General features: G+C 39.6%; 1 protein-coding gene across 3 annotated transcripts in view; it reads right to left on the bottom strand.

The window, feature by feature from the left end:
• The window catches only part of LOC137240619 (uncharacterized), a 507,794-nt gene that overhangs the window by 61,601 nt on the left and 423,879 nt on the right, over positions 1 to 22,314 (bottom strand). For all 3 annotated transcript variants that reach the window (XM_067767109.1, XM_067767111.1, XM_067767110.1), the window contains 2 exons: positions 5,898 to 6,029; positions 3,326 to 3,482 (listed from right to left, as the gene is read on the bottom strand). The gene's annotated coding sequence lies outside the window, so the exon portion shown is untranslated. The remainder of the gene's footprint in view (positions 1 to 3,325; positions 3,483 to 5,897; positions 6,030 to 22,314) is intronic.

The raw sequence follows: 22,314 nt of genomic DNA, 5'->3' as shown, positions 1-22,314 counted from the left end.
TTTCGTTTGATACCCATATTGTACAAACGCATTCTAGAGTCACCCCTGGCGATATCCCGAAAAGGTGTCCACCTATAGAATTAAGGCCCACTTCCTTTTAAAATACTCACCAATTCCTTTCGTTTGATACCCATATCGTACAAACAAATTCTAGAGTCAACCCTGATCCACCTTTATATCTATATCCCTAAATGGGGTCCACCTATAGAACTATGGCCCACTCCCTCATAAAATACTCTTTAATGCCCTTTAGAACCCTCATTAATACCTTTAATTTGATACCCATATCGTTAGAGCACATTCTAGAGTCACCCCTGGTTCACCTTTATGGTGATATCTCAAAAAGGCGTCCACCTATAGAACTAAGGCCCACTCCCATTTTAAAATACTCATTAACACCTTTCGTTTGATACCCATATTGTACAAACGCATTCTAGAGTAACCCCTGGTCCACCTTTATGGCGATATCTCGAAAAGACGTCCACCTATAGAACTAAGGCCCACACACTTTTAAAATACTCATTAACACCTTTCGTTTAATACCCATATTGTACAAACGCATTCTAGAGTCACCCCTGGTCCACCTTTATGGCGATATCTCGAAAAGGCGTCCACCTATAGAACTAAGGCCCACTCCCTTTTAAAATACTCATTAATACCTTTCATTTGATACCCATATCGTACAAACAAATTCTAGAGTCACCCCTGGTCCACCTTTATGGCGATATCTCGAAAAGGCGTCCACCTATAGAACTAAGGCACACTCTCTTTTAAAATACTCATTAAAACCTTTCGTTTTATACCCATATTGTACCAACGCATTTTAGAGTCACCCCTGGTCCACCTTTATGACGATATCTCGAAAAGGCGTCCACCTATAGAACTAAGGCACACTCTCTTTTAAAATACTCATTAAAACCTTTCATTTGATACCCATATCGTACAAACACATTCTAGAGTCACCCCTGTTCCATTTTTATGGCGATATCTCGAAAAGGCGTCCGCCTATAGAACTAAGGCCTACTCCCTTTTAAAATGCTCATTAACGCCTTTCATTTGATACCCATATCGTCCAAACAAATTCTAGGGTCACCCCTGGTCCACCTTTGTGGCGATATCTCGAAACGGCGTCCACCTATGGAACTAAGGCACACTCTCTTTTAAAATACTCATTAAAACCTTTCGTTTCATACCCATATTGTACAAACGCATTCTAGAGTCACCCCTGGTCCACCTTTATGACGATATCTCGAAAAGGCGTCCACCTATTGAACTAAGCCCCACGCCCATTTAAAATACTCATTAACACCTTTCATTTGATACCCATATCGTACAAACACATTCTAGAGTCACCCCTGGTCCATTTTTATGGCGATATCTCGAAAAGGCGTCCGCCTATAGAACTAAGGCCTACTCCCTTTTAAAATGCTCATTAACGCCTTTCATTTGATACCCATATCGTACAAACAAATTCTAGGGTCACCCCTGGTCCACCTTTGTGGTGATAACTCGAAACGGCGTCCACCTATGGAACTAAGGATCACTCCCTTTTAAAATACTCATTAACACCTTTCATTTGATACCCATATCGTACAAACAAATTCTAAGTCAACCCTCATCCACCTATAGAACTATGGCCCACTCCCTCATAAAATACTCTTAAATACCCTTCATTTGATATACATGTCATACAAACACATTCCAGGGTTACCCTCGGTTCATTTTCCTACATGGTTATTTTCCCTTATGTTGTCACCATAGCTTTCAACTGAGTATGTAATGTTCGGTTACACCCCAACTTAACCTTCCTTACTTGTTTATTCTCAGTTGAGCAGAGCTCACAGAGTATATTAACTTTGATTGGATAACGGTTGGTTGTACAGGTATAAAGGAATCGAGTTAGATATAGACTTCCATATATCAAAATCATCAGTATCGAAAAAAATTTGATTGAGCCATGTCCGTCCGCCCGTTAACACGATAACGTGAGTAAATTTTGAAGTATCTGGATGGAATTTGGAATGTAGCTTCCCGGGCACTCATCTCAGATCACTATTTAAAATGAACGATATTGGACTATAGCCACGCCCACTTTTTCGATATCGAAAATTTCGAAAAATCGAAAAAGTGCGATAATTCATTACCAAAGACGGATAAAGCGATGAAACTTTGTAGGTGGGTTAAACTTATGACGCAGAATAGAAAATTAGTAAAATTTTGGACAAAGGGCGTGGCACCGCCCACTTTTAAAAGAAGGTAATTTAGAAGTTTTGCAAGCTGTAATTTGGCAGTCGTTGAAGATATCATTATGAAATTTGGCAGGAACGTTACTCTTATTACTATATGTATGCTTAATAAAAATTAGCAAAATCGGAGAACGAGCACGCCCACTTAAAAAAAAAATTTTAAATCAAATTAAAAAAAAAAAGTTAATATCTTTACAGTATATAAATAAATTATGTCAACATTTAACTCCAGTAATGATATGGTGCAACAAAATACAAAAATAAAAGAAAATTTCAAAATGGGCGTGGCTCCGCCCTTTTTTATTTAATTTGTCTAGGATACTTTTAATGCCATAAGTCGAACAAAAATTTACCAATCCTTGTGAAATTTGGTAGATACTTAGATTCTAGGACGATAACTGTTTTCTGTGAAAATGGGCGAAATCGGTAGAAGCAGCGCCCCGTTTTTATACACAGTCGGCCGTCTGTCCTTCCGCTCGGCCGTTAACACGATAACTTGAGCAAAAATAGATACATCTTTACTAAACTCAGTTCACGTAATTATCTGAACTCACTTTGTATTGGTATAAAATATGGCCGAAATCCGACTATGACCACGCCCACTCTTTCGATATCGAAAATTACGAAAAATGAAAAAATGCCATAAGACTAAACAAATACGAAAAAAGGGATGAAACATGGTAATTGAATTGGTTTATTGACGCAAAATATAACTTTAGAAGAAAAATTTGTAAATAGGGTGTGACACCTACCATATTAAGTAGAAAAAAATGAAAAAGTTCTGCAGTGCGAAATCAAAAGCCCTTGGAATCTTGGCAGGAATACTGTTCGTGGTATTACATATATAAATAAATTAGCGGTACTCGACAGATGATGGTCTGGGTCACCCTGGTCCATATTTTGGTCGATATATCGAAAACGCCTTCACATAAACAACTACCACCACTCCCTTTTAAAACCCTCATTAATACCTTTAATTTGATACCCATATCGTACAAACATATTATAGAGTCACCCCTGGTCCACCTTACTTGGTATCTATAACACGTTTGGAAACAGATGTTAACAACTGCACATACCTTTCTGTTCCTTGTATATGGATTGGAATATTAGGATCATGTAGTGTTGGCTCGTCATAATCTAAGAATTGTACCAAGTGATCGTATGGAATATTTCTTGTGAATGCCGGTTCAGATAGTAAATTATCGTCATGCAGATCAATCATATCAGTATAATCTGAAACATTAAAATTGATATTATATTTTTTGTAAACTCTGAGTTTAGTTGGATCAAGTAATTTTTCTCGATAGGATACATTTTTTTTTGATAGCTCTATCACGTATGGCTTTTCTATCATCAAATAATATTGTTAATAAAATTTTTTCTGTGTGAGCGTAATATGAATTACTTTGGATTACACCATCAACAATATTAAGTAAATTACGTGGTACAAGGAACAGAAAGATATGTACAGTTGTTAATATCTGTTTCCAAACGTGCTATAGAAAAACAAAAAAGGGTGTCTAAGTTCGGGTGTAACCGAACATTATGTACTCAGCGTGAATGTCAGCTATGACCGGGGAGGCTGGAGATCCCATTGGCATTCCAGTTGTTGCTCATATATTTTTCCGTTGAATTTGAAATAACGATTTACCTTTATACAAAACTTAACAATCGTTAAAAATAACTCTTTGGATAATGACGTATGCCTCTTTGTGTCGCTCCACTTAGAAGCAATGAGTTCGATGGCTACATCTACTGGAATGCTTGGAAACAAGGAAACGTCGTCGAAGGACACTAAGCTTTCATCGTCGTAGATGTATGTATCCTTCACTTTTTCCTTAAATTCTGCCGCATCTTGGACATTGTATTTCGATGAGTTGGTTAAATTTTTGAGGATTTTGACGACATATGTGCATAAATTGTAAGACGGGGAGTCAAATGAAGAACAAATAGGTCGTAGCGGTATACCATCTTTATGTATTTTTGGTAAACCGTAGATTCTCGGTGGGTTAGCATTTTTGCAAGTAAGGAAGTTCCTTTCTTTCATATCTATATACTCTAGGGCGGGTCGATTTAAAAATCGCTCATTGCTCTGTGAAAATCGTATTCTAGGAATCAAAATAAGAAACTTTGCCGAAGGAACCATACCTCTAAAACGAATTCTGATGCCCCCCCTTTGGGTCGAACTTTTGGGTAGGGGAAATTTCAATTCGACCTGCTGTGTCTTGTGGTGGCTTAAGAAAAACAACACAAGCAATTTTACGATCTGCAATTGTGTCACAGTGATACCTTCATTTTTTAAAACGGTTGAATAAAAAACCCACACAACTATGTTTACGACATGCAAATGCATCACAGTGATACCTTGGTATTAAAAGGGGGTTGTAAAAACGCTAATTTCCAATATTTTTTTTAATTTATTTTCTATTACTAAGCTGAATTCATTTTTTCATTTACATATGTTCTGACTAAATAAATTTCTAAAGAGAAAAATAAACTCCAAAAAGAAAAAACATAGGCATTTCAAAGTGGGATTTTTCAAAATTTGCCCCTACGACCCAAATGGGGGGGACATCAGAATTCGTTTTAGAGGTATGGTTCCTTCAGCAAAGTTTCTTATTCTGATCCCTAGAATATGATTTTCACAGAGCAATGGGCGATTTTTTTGCCTCCCTACAATTCGACCCGGCCTAATATACTAATTTTTGAACATCTTTTTCACTATTTCATTGTTCTTCTCCTGTTATTTACTTGTCGGATCACGTTTAAGTGCTCTGTAGGTGGAGATATTATTGACTATCGTTTGCATCTTTTTATCGTATTCGGTCTTGTTCATTGCTACAGTAATGTTTCCCTTATCTGCATTAAGTATCAGTAGTTCTTCATTGTTTTTAAGGAAATTTTTGGTTTTTCGTAGAGTGTCCTTTATAAACTTGTTTCTTAGTGAAGTTCTGCTTTTATTTAAGTGATCTTGTATTAATGTCGTGAAGTTATTTCTCTCTATCTCTTGTTTTTCTTTATCTTGTACCGAAATATCGACCAGTTATATAAATTATAATACCACAAAATACATTGTGTCTTATTTAGCCTTGTGGCCTTGAGCTCAATAATTAACCAGAAAGTTAAATTAAAATAATTAAAAAAAATTGTAAGTTAAACAGTTTTATTGTAAACAATACTTACATTAAGTAAAAATAATACTAAAAGCTAGAAAATAATTAGGTAGGTCCTAGGTACTAGTCATCACCCTCCTCATCAATCTAAGGCGTTCACCGGAAATATAAATAAAAGAGTTGAGCACATTGAACTTCTAAAAACGTGAGGCGTAACCTGTTAAGGTTCAGTTTGTCTTACTTATGCATATATGAAAATATCATCTATAAATATATGAGCGGTTGACTATCGATAGAAATTTGACGCGGCCCACGGTTTTATTTATTTTTCTGATCAATGCCCTAGATTGATAAGGAGTGTGGTTACTAGTATCTATGACCTGTCTAATTAAGATTTTAGTATTATTATTACTTAATGTAAATATTGTTTTCAATAAAACCGTTTAACTTAAATTTTTTTTCTATATTTACTTTGTTTTGTTTTGTCTTACTTATGCATATATGAAAATATCATATAGTTTCAATATTTACTTACATTTCAAAAATTTGAACTTATGTGCTCCAAACTATTTTGATATCACTGCTACCAGACTGTATGTAATATTTGTTCAATGATCCAAATCGATCTCGATCCTTGCGCCTCCTGGCGGCAATTTTAGGCCGCTTTCTATTCATGTATGTAATAAAAAAAAAATAAATGTAAGGCGCGATAACCTCCGAAGAGATCTAAGGCCGAGCTTCTCTTCCAATTTGCGTCGTGCTCCTCTTGATTTTTCTCTACAAATTGGCCGGACGGGACCTACATGTTTTATGCCGACTCCGAACGGCGTCTGCAAGGCAGATGAGTTTTCACTGAGAGCTTTTCATGGCAGAAATACAATCGGAGCGCTTGCCAGACACTGCCGAGGGGCGACCCCGCTTGGAAAAATTTTCTTCTAATTGAAAAATCTTATTTCTAAAATTTTGATGTTGCTTTGCCCGGGAGTTGAACCCAGGGCATACGGTGTGATAGGCGGAGCACGCTACCATCACACCACGGTGGCCGCCATGTATGTAATATGTGTTCCAAATATGAGTCAAATCGGACCACAAATACGATTTTTGTAATATCTCGATCCTTGCGCCACCTGGCGGCGGTCTTTTCGTAGATCGCTTTCTATTCATATATGTAATATGTGTTCCAAATATGAGCCAAATCGTACCACAAATACAATTTTTTTGAATATCTCGATCCTTCCGCCACCTGGCGGCGATTTTTTTGATAGATCAATTTCTATTCCTGTATGTAAGAGAACGTACCCAAACTACGTGACCCATTTTCTATAACTTTTTATCCCCCTCCCTCCTCGGTGACCACCGGTAGTATATTTTAAGACCCCCCTCCCCCTTTAGTTTTCACGTAGTAGTTTATAAGTATGATTATACTCAGTTGAGCAGAGCTCACAGAGTATATTAACTTTGATTGGATAACGGTTGGTTGTACAGGTATAAAGGAATCGAGATAGATATAGACTTCCATATATCAAAATCATCAGTATCGAAAAAAAATTTAATTAAGCCATGTCCGTCCGTCCGTCCGTCTGTCCGTTAACACGATAACTTGAGTAAATTTTGAGATATCTTGACGAAATTTGGTATGTAGGTTCCTGGGCGCTCATCTCAGATCTCTATTAAAAATGAACGATATCGGACTATAACCACGCGCACTTTTTCGATATCGAAAATTCGAAAAATCTAAAAATTGCGATAATTCATTACCAAAGAGGGATATAGCGATGAAACTTTGTGGGTGGGTCGAACTTATGACGCAGAATAGAAAATAAGTAAAATTTTGGACAATGGGCGTGGCACCGCCCTTTTTTAAAAGAAGGTAATTTAGAAGTTTTGCAAGCTGTAATTTGGCAGTCGTTGAAGATATCATGATGAAATTTGGCAGGAATGTTACTCCTGTTACTATATGTTTGCTTAATAAAAATTAGCAAAATCGGAGAACGACCACTCCCATTTTTAAAAAATTTTTTTTTTAAGTGAAATTTTTACAAATATCTTTACAGTATATATGTAAATTATGTCAACATTCAACTCCAGTAATGATATGGTGCAACAGAATACAAAAATAAAAGAAAATGGGCGTGGCTCCGCCCTTTTTCATTTGATTTGGCTAGGATACATTTAATGCCATAAGTCGAACAAAAATTTACCAATCCTTGTGAAATTTGGTAGCGGCTTAGGTTCTAGGACGATAACTGGTTTCTGTGAAAAAGGGCGAATTCGGTTGAAGCCACGACTAGTTTTTATACACAGTCGACCGTCTGTCCTTCCGCTCGACCATTAACACGATAACTTGAGCAAAAATAGATACATCTTTACTAAACTCAATTCACGTAATTATCTGAACTCACTTTGTATTGGTATAAAATATGGCCGAAATCCGACTATGACCACGCCAACTCTTTCGATATCGAAAATTACGAAAAATGAAAAAATGCCATAAGTCTAAACAAATACGAAAAAAGGGATGAAACATGGTAATTGAATTGGTTTATTGACGCAAAATATAACTTTAGAAAAAAACTTTGTAAAATAGGTGTGACACCTACCATATTAAGTAGAAGGAAATGAAAAAGTTCTGCAGGGCGAAATCAAAAGCCTTTGGAATCATGGCAGGAATACTGTTCGTGGTATTACATATATAAGTAAATTAGCGGTACCCGACAGATGATGTTCTGGGTCACCCAGGTCCACATTTTGGTCGATATCTCGAAAACGCCTTCTGTGAAAAAGGGCGAATTCGGTTAAAAATATGGCCGAAATCCGACTATGACCACGCCCACTCTTTCGATATCGAAAATTACGAAAAATGAAAAAAATGCCATACGTCTAAACAAATACGAAAAAGGGATGTAACATGGTAATTGAATTGGTTTATTGACGCAAAATATAACTTTAGAAAAAAACTTTGTAAAATAGGTGTGACACCTACCATATTAAGTAGAAGGAAATGAAAAAGTTCTGCAGGGCGAAATCAAAAGCCCTTGCAATCATGGCAGGAATACTGTTCGTGGTATTACATATATAAGTAAATTAGCGGTACCCGACAGATGATGTTCTTGGTCACCCTGGTCCACATTTTGGTCGATATCTCGAAAACGCCTTCACATATACAACTGATGGACACTCCCTTTTAAAACCCTCATTAATACCTTTAATTTGACACCCATATTGTACAAACACATTATAGAGTCACCCCTGGTCCACCTTTATGGCGATATATCGAAAAGGCGTCCACCTATAGAACTAAGGCCCACTCCCTTTTAAAATACTCATTATCATCTTTCGTTTGATACCCATAATGTACAAACGCATTCTAGAGTCAACCCTGTAGTGGAATTCACTATCTTGTTTAACGATATTTGCCATCGCTTTATTTGCGAATCGATAACTATAACGATTTCGTTATTCAGTAACTATTTTGTATCGATATTCGTTAATCGACGATCAGCTGTGTTGTTAAATAAACGGCAAGTGAATTGGCTGTGTTAAAAATCACGAAATTTACATTTCTGAAAATTTTAGTTAAAAAAGAAAATTGGAGCTTTAATTAAATACCTTCAAACACGAAAAGCTGCTTTATTTATAAATCAAATGGCATTTGAGTACTTGGCATACGTTTTATCACAAGATGAAGAGTTACTGAGGCCATCGCCAGTGGACAGACGCCTTCTTAGAGAAGTAGATAACCCAGTCCACCTGAATGCAACGGAGTTTCGAAAGCTGTACCGAATAACCCCAGACTTGGCTCATGATATTATTTCTCAACTTGATGGTCAATTAAGGGACACAAGAATAACTGCGATATCAACAGAGAAAAAAATTAATTCTGCATTTACTTTCCTTTTGTTAAAATAGGTAAAAGCTTGCACAATAATGACTTTTAAAAGCAGTTAGTATATGGAATTTATTTATTTTTGGCATTCATTTTGTGCTTCTCGCATTTTTTAGGTTTCGTTAAGCTGTGCTGCCACCTTTTTACTCTTTTAAATGTCAGTTATTGCGAGTCGTTAAAACTAAGTTAGTGAATAGTACAATCGATAAGGCAAGCGACAAAATCGTTAATTAAAATCTCGACAAATCGCATCGTTATAAGTTAGTGAATTCCACTACTGGTCTTTTGTTTTAAAATATACTTGTTTTCCCTTTTTCTTCGGTATAGGGGGCATTCCACATAACTCGCGCGCCAATAAGGACGAACCACATATCACACATGCAAACACGCGTTATGTCCAGCTAGCATCAGCTGAGGCAGATTTATGTGGATGCGTATAAGGCTGGACACAATGAGTGAAAGGCAGTTTTCGGAACAATTCCACCCACATTTGAAAAGTAACACCGACTTGTTAAAAAGTCGTTAGTAGTAACAAGTATTCATAATTTGCTCTCTTATAACTAGCATATGCACTTGAAATCGCTTCCAAAATGATTGTAACTACTGTTTCATTGTACTTTATAACTTCCAATAAAAATTTTGTATGGTTCTTAGCGAATTCCCTTTTTTATTTGGATCATATACCTATATATGTATTGTCACGAATATTAGAATCACTAAGTGATACTCACATCACATCGCTAGGGTGATTCTAAGCAGTATGTGCGTAAATAAATAAATCATTATTTACACATTACGAAAGGCAACATTCACATACACGCAGCTGGGAAATACACATAAACACATTAATCGTCGTTTACCCACATGCATACAAGGCAGCGAAGAGATAACTCACACACAGATGTACATAGTTCGTCAACAGTCAAAGTATTACTAACATATATACACGCATATGCCTATGTGTGAGTCTATAAACCACAAATAGGTATACATATATGTAGCTCAATTACTAGGGTAAACAAGTAGAACATTCTACAAGGAGAAACATCTGGAATATCCCAACGATGCAGAAAAGAGTATAAAAGCGGCAAAAGCGGAGTAGTCTGACTTGAGTTTGATTTAAACAAGATAACAGTTGTGAAGTATAAGTGTTATTAAAGACCGTTTTGCATTATTAAATATTTGATTTATTTATTCGACAATTTAGCGATACGAACGTAAGAAGCAAGTTGAAAATAAGCGAGGTTACAGTAAATTCGTTACAGTATGCTACTTTATTTACTCTAATTTATCAATATTTGAGAAATTACACTCAAAATTAAAGATATTCTCAAATTTCCTGAAACATGTCCTACAAACCTCAATTTATTAGAAAAGATATTCATATTTTATTACAGTTAGATGTAGATGGGCGAGGGTGTTGTCCGTATTTTTCACGTCGGTCATCTGGTCACCCTATGTACAAATCACGTGTGATATCTTATCCGTCAACGGCATGACAGGATGTTCGAAAAAATTCGGTTGATGTTTCGATTTGCCTGAAATTTTGTATTTAAAATACTTCTATTTTCCGGAAAGTGGACCAAGGACTGATCTATTTGAACAAATTCTATTCATGGTTCGATTTGCTTGAAATTTGGATGGTCCTTTGCCATGATTAATATTTACGACAATTTTTTCGGCGAAATTGATCAAAGACCGACTGGAACTGGGAGCGGGATATACTGCGACTGGGACTGGGTCCAGGACTGGGACTTGGGCATGGACTGTTACTGGAACTGGGAATAAGGGATGAAGAAGAATAAGATGAACTAGAGAAAAGAGGGAAGGAGACAGAGATAGAACTAGATACAGAGATAGGGATAGATGGAGCGAAAAGATGGAGAGGGAGACAGAGACGCAGAGAAAGTGAGAGGCAGAGGGAGGTGTGAATAAAATGATAAGAAAGGAGAGGAAAGAGCTAAAGTTAAAAACTTCTTAAAAGTTACGCAGATAGACCAAAGTTATGGCAAAGTCACGTCTGCCTGGTCTGCTAGTACGAAATAAAAGAGTTCCAGGAGTACGTCTACAAATTTATGTTTTTAAATTAAGTACGGGTTAAAAGATAAAAAATACAACAGAGGCCAGCAACCAATAATTTCGTTGTGTTGTTGTTGTAGCAGTGCTTATCCCCATGGAATAGGTGCGACCACTCAAAAATGGGCATCAATATCCTCTAACGGGAGTCTAAGGAAACTAGCAGTTGCAACAGTGGTGAACCCAAGTGAGACGGGTGTTAGAGGCATGGTTCCACATTGCAATTAGAGATGGTTTGTGTCATGTGTGGACACATTCCAAGCAGGTCATACATTATGAGTGTTTGACCTGTTACCGTATCCAGATCGAATTTGAGCTAGAGTGATGCGCGTCTCCCTAGGGAGTGTGCTTTCCTCTTCTGCGAGATCAGAGTATTTATCTATAAGAACTTGGTTCGCGGGGCAATTCCTAGAATAGAGGTCCGACGCCTTTTTGTGGATATTAGGAGGACCTGTTTGTGTTTTTATACTCAGTTGAGCAGAGCTCACAGAGTATATTAAGTTTGATTGGATAACGGTTGGTTGTACATATATAAAGGAATCGAGATAGATATAGACTTCCATATATCAAAATAATCAGGATCGAAAAAAAATTTGATTGAGCCATGTCCGTCCGTCCGTCCGTCCGTCCGTTAACACGATAACTTGAGTAAATTTTGAGGTATCTTGATGAAATTTGGTATGTAGGTTCCTGAGCACTCATCTCAGATTGCTATTAAAATGAACGATATCGGACTATAACCACGCCCACTTTTTCGATATCGAAAATTTCGAAAAACTGAAAAAGTGCGATAATTCATTACAGAAGACAGCTAAAGCGACGAAACTTGGTAGACGAGTTGAACTTGTGACGCAGAATAGAAAATTAGTAAAATTTTGGACAATGGACGTGGCACCGCCCACTTTTAAAAGAAGGTAATTTAAAACTTTTGCAAGCTGTAATTTGGCAGTCGTTGAAGATATCATGATGAAATTTAGCAGGAACGTTACTCCTATTACTATATGTACGCTTAATAAAAATTAGCAAAATCGAAGAAGGACCACGCCCACTTAAAAAAACAAAATTTTTTTAAAGTAAAATTTTAACAAAAAGTTTAATATCTTTACAGTATATAAGTAAATTATGTCAACATTCAACTCCAGTAATGATATGGTGCAACAAAATGCAAAAATAAAAGAAAATTTCAAAATGGGGGTGGCTCCGCCCTTTTTCATTTAATTTGTCTAGGATACTTTTAACGCAATAAGTCGAACAAAAATTAACCAATCCTTTTGAAATTTGGTAGGGCCATAGATTTTATGACGTTAACTGTTTTCTGCCACGACCAGTTTTTATACACAGTCGTCCGTCTGTCCTTCCGCATGGCCGTTAACACGATAACTTGAGCAAAAATCGACATATGTATCTTTAATGAACTTAGTTCACGTCCTTACTTGAACTCACTTTATCTTGGTATGAAAAAGTTTTCGATATCGAAAATTACGAAAAATTAAAAAAATGCCATAATTCTATACCAAATACGAAAAAAGGGATGAAACATGGAAAGGTAATTGGATTGTTTTATTGACGCGAAATATAACTTTAGAAAAAACTTTATAAAATGGTTGTGACACCTACCATATTAAGTAGAAGAAAATGAAAAAGTTCTGCAGGGCGAAATAAAAAACCCTTAAAATCTTGGCAGGTATTACATATATAAATAAATTAGCGGTATCCAACAGATGATGTTCTGGGTCACCCTGGTCCACATTTTGGTTGATATCTGGAAAACGCCTTCACACCACTCCCTTTTAAAACTCTCATTAATACCTTTAATTTAATACCCATATCGTACCAACTCATTCTAGAGTCACCCCTGGTCCACCTTTATGGCGATATCTCGAAAAGGCGTCCACCTATAGAACTAAGCCCCACGCCCTTTTAAAATACTCATTAACACCTTTCATTTTATACCCATATCGTACAAACATATTCTAAAGTCACCCCTGGTCCACCTTTATGGCGATATCTCGAAAAGGCGAACACCTATAGAACGAAGGCCCCCTCCATTTTAAAAATACTCATTAACACCTTTCATTTGATACCCATATTGCACAAACGAATTCTAGAGTTAACCCTGGCCCACCTTTATGGCGATATCTCGAAACGGCGTCCACCTATGGAACTAAGGATTACTCCCTTTTAAAATACTCATTAACACCTTTCTTTTGATAGCCATATTGTACAAACAAATTCTAGGGTCGGCCCTGTTCCACCTTTATGGCGATATCTCAAAACGGCGTCCACCTATGGAACTAAGGATTACTCCCTTTTAAAATACTTATTAACACCTTTCTTTTGATACCCATATTGTACAAACAAATTCTAGGGTCACCCCTAGTCCACTTTTATGGCGATATCTCGAAAATGCGACCACCTATACAACAACCACCACTCCCTTTTAAAACCCTCATTAATACCTTTAATTTGATACCCATATCGTACAAACACATTCTAGAGTCACCCCTGGTCCACCTTTATGGCGATATTTCGAAACGACATCCACCTATAGAACTAAGGCCCACTCCCTTTTAAAATACTCATTAACACCATTCGTTTGATGCCCATATTGTACAAACAAATTCTAGGGTCACCCCTGGTCAACCTTTGTGGCGATATCTCGAAACGGCGTCCACCTATGGAACTAAGGATTACTCCCTTTTAAAATACTCATTAACACCTTTCATTTGATACCCATATCGTACAAACGCATTCTAGAGTCAACCCTGATCCACCTTTATGGCTATATCCCTAAATGGCGTCCACCTATAGAACTATGGCCCACTCCCTCATAAAATACTCTTTAATGCCTTTCATTTGATACACATGTCATACAAACACATTTCAGGGTTTCCGTCGGTTCATTTTCCTACATGGTTATTTTCCCTTATGTTGTCACCATAGCTCTCAACTGAGTATGTAATGTTTGGTTACACCCGAACTTAACCTTCCTTACTTGTTTTCTATTCATACGGCTGTGTTCTCAGGTGCCGTATTTCCTCATAATGCTTGCGGAGACGACTTCTTAAGCCCCTGGGAGGTGGGGCATCTTCAAAAAGATGTCTGTTGGGATGCCCAGATTTTTGGGTATTCAACAGAAACTCTTTGTTCAGCATTTAATTTCTCTCAATAATGGGGAGTACTCTAGCCTCACTGTGTAGGTGGTGCTCTGGGGACATAAGAAAAAGCCATTCTGAAAGCAGTGTTTTGGCAGGCTCGTATTTTCTTCCAGTGAGTAACCTGCAGGATTAGCGTCCATATCGGGGACGCGTAGCATGCAAGGGACCGGTCAATTTTTTTGTAAGTAGTAATAAGCGTCTCTTTGTCTTTACCCCAAGTGCTGCCAGCAAGAGATTTGAGGATTTTATTACGGCTTTGGATCTTGGTACAGTTGCGGTTGCATGTTCCTCAAAATGTTGCTCCTGATCAAACGTCACACCTAGTATTTTTGGGTGTTAAACAGTCGGTAGCGTAATGGCCATCGAAGTGGATTTCTAACATGGTCGACATTGGAAATAAGGTCGCCGATGATTTTGTCGGTGACAATAGAGATATCAGGGAGATAGCTGTTTATTTTATTACATAGCTCATCGTTTGGTGGGCCGGGACCTGTGCAGTCAGTCATCAGACGTTCCCAAGGAGCCGGTTTTATGTACCAGAGCGACTCGGGTTTATTCCCGACTAGGGGCTGTCATTTCAGTGTAACCCCATCTAATTTATATCCCTCCCAATAATTTCGTGCTATTTGAAAGCTCTTCTCACTGGTAACAACCGATTCCGACCAATTCTTTTATTATCCGATAATTGTCAAAATTGTCAAATTTTTGAGCCAAGATATCGACTTCTTATTGGTTTTTTTCCCTGTTGTAAGCGGGTTACACCTGAGTCATCGAATTTATAATGTAGTTTAAACTTGCTGTTTTGCAAGTGGGCCTAACACGCCTAAAACAATAACTTTTTGGGAAACGGCCGGTAACTTCTCAATAAAGAATCGATAACTTTTTCAAAAACATATCGATAATTTCATGACATCGAACATTTTGACAAGAAATAATTCACTTTTCGATAGCAAATCGGTACATTTTCGTTAACATATCGATACGTTTTTGATAACATATCGATAAGTAATCGAAATCTTTTGGATAATACTTAATCGATAACAAACCTAGCTTGTGGATGTTGCAATCAATTGCAGTCCAATATATGGCGAATCCCAAAATTGAAACTGAAAATTAAATGTAGACAGTTTATTGTTTTCCTTTATCCTGCCACCAAATTTCTGCTTTGGGCTCCATATTCCAACTTTCCCTAACGCTATCTATATCTATCTCGATTTCTTTTGCCATTATGATTATCTAACATATTAAAAGAGTATTTTGCTTGAAATAAAACATATCTGTTTACAAACATTTTAAGCCATTTTTTGTATTTAATTGCCCAATATTTATGCTTTTCCGCATTAATTATCTTCCCAATTCCAAAGCAATTTTTTGTTAGGATTTTTAAGGTACCTTCTCGAGCCTTACTTCCATGTATCATATTTTATCCTTTAAAAATTTGTTTCGAAAGGGCTTTCTGTTTGAGTTACCAATTCGGAAACACATATGGTATTTCGCTTAATTGTACCCAACTTGAAGGACTCATTTTTGTACGATATGGGTATCAAATGAAAGATGCTAATGAGTATTTTAAAAGGGAGTGGGCCTTAGTTCTATAGGTGGACGCCTTTTCGAGATATCGCCATAAAGGTGGAACAGGGGTGACTCTAGAATGTGTTTGTACGATGTGGGAATCAAATGTAAGGTGTTAATGAGTATTTTAAAAGGGAGTGGGCTTTAGTTCTATAGGTTGACGCCTTTTCGAGATATCGCCGTAAAGGTGGACCAGGGGTGACTCTAGAATGTGTTTGTACGATATGGGAATCAAATGAAAGATGTTAATGAGTATTTTAAAAAGGAGTGGGCCTTAGTTCTGGGGGCTAAGATACTTGGCTTGGATATCATAAGTGGTTTCAGGCTCTGGATCAGGGGCTGATATCAGTCTTAGACCGGCCATAGTGACGAATGTCACGCGTGATTAGTTATCACGTCCTGCACGAGGTGCCCCTGCTTCTACTGATAATGGCGGATCTAGAGAGGACAACTCGATAAAACCCGCACCCGCTAAGTCATTGTGCCGAGCTCAGGGGAGGGAGGACTCTTTAAGAGTCAAGATCGGTACACAACGGTGACGAACTGGACTGTCTAGGGCTTTGATTTGACATTACATTTTGACTTGATGACTTTGGGCTGGTAGGTGCGGTATTCTGCCACTTTAGTAGGTCGGGGTGAAACCCTACCGAAATGGCTAGTAGGCTAATGCTGCACCTGCCCACGTCCCGTTAAAACCGTGGCGGGCCTCAAGGTACGTTCCGGCTCCGTCGCCGTTAAGTTGGTGGTGTAGGTGCGGTTGAGGATTTTCCCGCTTCGCGTCCGGTCTGACTCTGAACGCATTACTCATAAGGTAATGCGTCAACCCTCGCGTGGCCTCCCTGCGTAGCATAGATAACCACGAGACCGTTAAAGGGCGACTACACAGTCGGCTCCGGATAGCGGCCTTGAGGGGGGACTTTTTTAGAATGGACAAGACTAATACGAATCCGCCAAGGATGGGGTGCGGAAGAAGAGCGCTTTTGATGGAAATCCGTCAAATCAATCTTCAGCACTCTAAGGCGGCTTCCGCAAATTTGTTGCTCTGCCTTGAAAAAGGCGGAGTGGATATAGTCCTTGTCCAGGAGCCGTGGCTGAGTAGTAACGGCAGTAAGATTTCTGGATTAAGGACTGGAAAATTCAACACCTTGGTGCATGGGGAGGAAAGTAGGCCTAGATCCTGTGTGCTTGTTTAAAAAGAGATTAAAGCTTTTATTCTCTCTAATTTCAGCAATGCTGATGTAACTACGGTCTGCCTCGAGCGAGGAAGTAATGAAATGTGGGTGGTCTCAGCGTACATGCCCCACGGGGACGTAGAGGGACCACCACCTGCAATACTGAGTGAAATCACGCTGAAGCAAGGCGGAGAGGTGTTGGCGTGATCATCGGTGCCGATGCTAATGCCCATCATAGCATTTGGGGAAGCTCGGATACCAACACTAGAGGTGAGTCTTTATTTACTTTTATTGTAGATGAGGGACTTTGTATATGTAATAGGGGGAATGACCCGACTTTTATTACTGCGGTAAGGGAGGAGGTCCTGGACCTCACCCTGGTTAGTAGAGAATTGGAAGGTCGGATATCTGGATGGAGGGTTGTCAACGAGCACTCCTTCTCTGATCACCGATATATTCAGTTCTCAGTGAACGAAGAACGTCCCGGTAAAATATCTTTTAGGAACCCTAAAAGTACTAACTGGGACTTGTATTGTAGGAAGCTGGGAGAACTACTGCCTGCGGCGCCTATCATTAGTTCGGCCCTGTCCGAATCTGAGATAGACGTTCTGGTGGAAAACTTCACCTCGGCAAGCAATAGCGCCTTTCAGCTGTCCTGCCCATTGAAAAGTTACAGGGGGAAGGGCAAGCCACCCTGGTGGTCGGATTCTCTTGACGACCTAAGAGCGTCCAGTCGGCGGCTCTTCAACAGAGCCAGGAGGAGTAAATTACCCTCGTACTGGGAGCTCTATAAGGTGAGTCTGGAGATTTATAAATATGAAATAAGGATAGCCAAGCGAGATGCATGGCGAAGCTTCTGCGAAAACGTAGAAGGCTGCAATGAATCCGCGAGGTTTAGAAAAATACTCTCTAGGAACCCCGCTCCTCTGGGATATCTGAGAGATGATGGTGGGGACTGGTCGATGAGTAGCGATGAGTCCCTAAGGCTTTTACTGGACAATCATTTTCGCGATGCCCCAGTTGCGCAGGGATCTTCGCCTGCATGGTCGGCGGTCGTTGGCCATGCAGAAGTGCCTGCCATTCCAATACGGGAAAGTCAAATAACCTGGGCTATAGGGTCGTTCAAGCCCTATAAGTCTCCGGGCCCGGATGGAATCATTCCTGCGCAGCTTCAAAGGTCTTTGGGGATTTGCTGCCGCTGGTTGGCCATCATATATACTAACTGCCTCAGGCTTAACTATATCCCGAAGTTTTGGCACACGGTTAGGGTTATTTTCATTCCGAAGGCCGGCAGAAGCTCTCATGTATCACCTAAGGATTTCAGACCAATCAGTCTCTCGTCGTTTCTTCTTAAGACGTTTGAGCGGTTGATTGACCTGTACCTACGGGAAAGGATACCTCGGGGGTTACTGTGGGCTTCACAGCATGCGTACTGCAAGGGCAGATCGGCGGAAACGGCTCTCCATTCGATTGTAAAGCAAATAGAGGGGTCCCTAGAACACAAAGAGTATGCTCTGGGTGCCTTTCTAGACATCGAGGGAGCTTTTAACAATGTCTTACCAGGGGCAATCGAAAGAGCTCTGGTGGGTTTAGGAGTCGAGGCGGCTCTGGTTGAATTTATTAGCAAACTTCTATGCGGTAGAATTGTCGCAGCGGAGTGGGGAGGGGCCATAATTAAGAGGAAGGTGTGCAGGGGCACGCCACAGGGGGGTGTCCTATCTCCTCTCCTCTGGGTTGTGGTAGTCAACGAGCTTCTTGTGGAGCTGGAAGCCAATGGTTGTCGGGTGATTGCCTATGCAGATGACCTCGCTATCCTAGTCAGAGCCAAATTTCTGGGCACCCTGCGCGATGTTCTGCAGGGCTACCTGGATACTGTGGCCAGGTGGGCTGAATCACGTGGATTGGCGGTCAACCCGGGAAAAATGGAATTGGTGCTTTTCACAAGGAGATATAAGATGCCCGATTTCAGAACTCCCTCGATTGGAGGGGAACCGTTGGTACTTTCTGATAGGGTTAAATATTTGGGGATTGTTTTGGACAAGAAACTGTCCTGGAGACCCAATGTGGAAGATCGGGCCAGGAAGGCCGCCATTACCTTGTACTGCTGCAGAGGAGCAATCGGAAAGAGATGGGGACTCTCGCCAAGAATAGTACACTGACTTTATGAGATCGTGGTCAAACCGATTCTGTTATATGGGGTGCTGGTCTGGTGGAAAGCACTGGACACGGCGAGCACCTCCAAAATGTTAGTGTCAGGGCAACGGACGGCGCTGATCGGTATCAGTGGCGCTCTCAGAACAACACCTACCTTGGCACTGAACGTCATGCTGAACATATACCCAGTAGATATTGCGGGAAAGGCGGCCGCGGCAAGGTCGTTGGTCAGGCTTCGTGATATGGGATATAGACTTTCTGACCGCGGACACTCTAGCCTTCGTACCAGTTTCGACTTTATCCCGGACAGAACGGACTACTGTATGCCGATAACTGCTCCCTATACAGTCTTCACCTCAGTTATTGCAGAGAGAGAGGATTGGGTAAGAGGAATTATCTGGGGCATGGGACCGGTTAACTTGTTCACGGATGGGTCAAGGCTGGATGGAAAGCTTGGTGGGGGGGGGGGGGTCTTTTGTCAAGAGCTAAATTTAAGCCGCAAGTTTAAGTTGGCTGATCACTGCAGTGTATTCCAAGCGGAAATTGCTGCGATTAAGGATGCGGTGGATGGAATGCTATCCAGTGCTACCACGGTTAGGGAATTTAACATCTACTCTGATAGCCAAGCGGCTATCAAGGCCTTGAGCACAACTACAGTGCGATCGAGGGTGGTCTGGGAGTGCCTGACCTCGCTTGCGATTGCATCGAATTATTTTACAATTACGATTATTTGGGTCCCGGGCCAGCGTGATATCCCGGGTAACTGTCAAGCGGATCTCTTAGCCCGCATCGGTACAACTGAACCGGACGAAGATGGTTGTAGGGATTTCGGGATCCCGCTGGCCACCTGTGGATTGCTCCTCCATAGCTGGGCCTCGAATCAACTCAGCAAACGTTGGGCGGATACCACGTCTGGCAGGGTAGCAAGATCTTTCTGGCCAAAAGTGGATGGCTGGAGGTCTGCTGAAATAATTGGGTTCACTAAGGCTCACCTATCAATGATCATTGGGGTTTTGACAGGGCACTGGCCCATGGGTATCCATGCGGTACGTCTCAATATACTGGAAACTCCATCCTGCTGCAGCTGTATGGAGGATGATGAGGTGGAATCACCAAATCACTTTATGCTTGATTGTCCAGCTTTTGCCAGAATTAGGCGAAAGTACTTCGGTCGCGACTCACTTGGATCTCCCGAGGATATATCCAAAGTTGAGATCGGTATCATTCGGAGCTTTATCGTTGCTACCCAACGATTCTCTAAGTAGCTAGATCTAAGTCACCGTTATTTTTGGTGTATGTGGTATCACAACGGACCTTCGTGTTGTCCAAGTGAGCTATCCTTATCAGGGCAGCTACCACCTAACCTATCCTATCCTTAGTTCTATAGGTGAACACCTTCTCGAGATATCGCCATTAAGGTGGGCCAGGGGTGGCTCTAGAATGTATTTGTACTATATGGGAATCAAATTAAAGAAGTTAATGAGTATTGTGACGAATATTAGCTACACTAAGGCATACTAACATCTCTAAGCAGTCACTTCTATCTACATAAACAAATCAATCATTATATCATATGTACATACAAGAAGCGGAGAGATATGCACAAACACATGCATATATCTTAGATAACTCACAAAAGTATGCAATCATTACTCACATAAACACGCGCATATTGCTATGCGAGAAGCTATAATTTTATAGGTGGTAACTAAGTAGAAAGTTCTAGCAGAAGAAACGCCTAGAAGTATGCGAACGAGACAGCAAAAAGTATAAAAGGAGCGAAAGCTGAGTAGGCAGTATTCAGTTTGTTTTTAACACGCTATCAGTTGCGAAGTGAAGTTTAATTGTGCAGTACTTTCAAAGCATTAGACCATTTTGTAATACAGAAGATTGAGTGTTTTATTCAACAGTTTAGCGATGCGAACGTTAGCAGAAGGTGTAAAATAAGCGGAGTTTTACTAAATTCGTTACAGTGTTTTAAAAGGGAGTGGGCCTTAGTTCTCTAGGTGGACGCCTTCTCGAGATATTGCGTAAAGGTGGACCACGGGTGACTTTAGAATGTGTTTGTACGATATGGGAATCAAATGAAAGGTGTTAAGGAGTATTTTAAAAGGGAGTGGGCTTTAGTTCTTTCTTTATTTCACTTAGTCTATAGGTGGACGCCTTTCGAAAATATCGCCATAAAGGCGGACCAAGTACTCAAATTATCGTGATCACAGACAGATTTACGGACAGGCGGACGGACATGGCTAAATCAGTTCCTTTTCTCATCCTGAGCATTTTGATATATGGAAGTCTCTTTATCTCGAATAGCTTATGCCGTTACGATCAACCGTTATGTTACCAAAGTTAATATACTCTGTGGGCAAAGCGTGCTGAGTATACAAATATTGAAAATAAACAATAAGGGAGCTCAGAATATTGTGTATTTGATGTTGAAAACATTGCTACACCAAATATAAGCCACGTGTCTTGAGACACTTTTTTCTTTCCACATTTTGTTTTATATTAGTAGTTGTTGGTTTGCTATTCAATATTGAAAAATAAACTACATATTGTTTTTGTTGCTGCATATTTCTAATGACGTAGCAAATGCATAGTAGTATAATTGGTGTTTTGCGTAAAAATACTACACCAGTTTGCAAATACATACATTGGTGCTAGACAAAATAATATATAAGATACTTCGATAATGGGATATATTAGGGGGAATCGCTTTTCTTGCAAACTGTTTACGGATTGCACGGATCGTGACTTTAGAGCTACAACTTCGCATGGGGTGCTTCTGTTATCTTGCATATTTTGTCGTAGGATATAAACAATGCCTGCAATTCGGGCACCTTTCAAGACAAAGCGAGTCCCTATATTGTACGAGTATTTAAGGCTCGTTGGAGTTCCATAAAAATTTTTTTTATTTTGCGCGTTTCGTCGCCT

This window comes from Eurosta solidaginis, chromosome 2, assembly GCF_040869045.1.
Source record: "Eurosta solidaginis isolate ZX-2024a chromosome 2, ASM4086904v1, whole genome shotgun sequence".
NCBI classification, from domain to species: Eukaryota; Metazoa; Arthropoda; class Insecta; order Diptera; family Tephritidae; genus Eurosta; species Eurosta solidaginis.
Note: the sequence above shows the minus strand (reverse complement) of the source record. Positions and strands in the feature narration are given on the sequence as shown.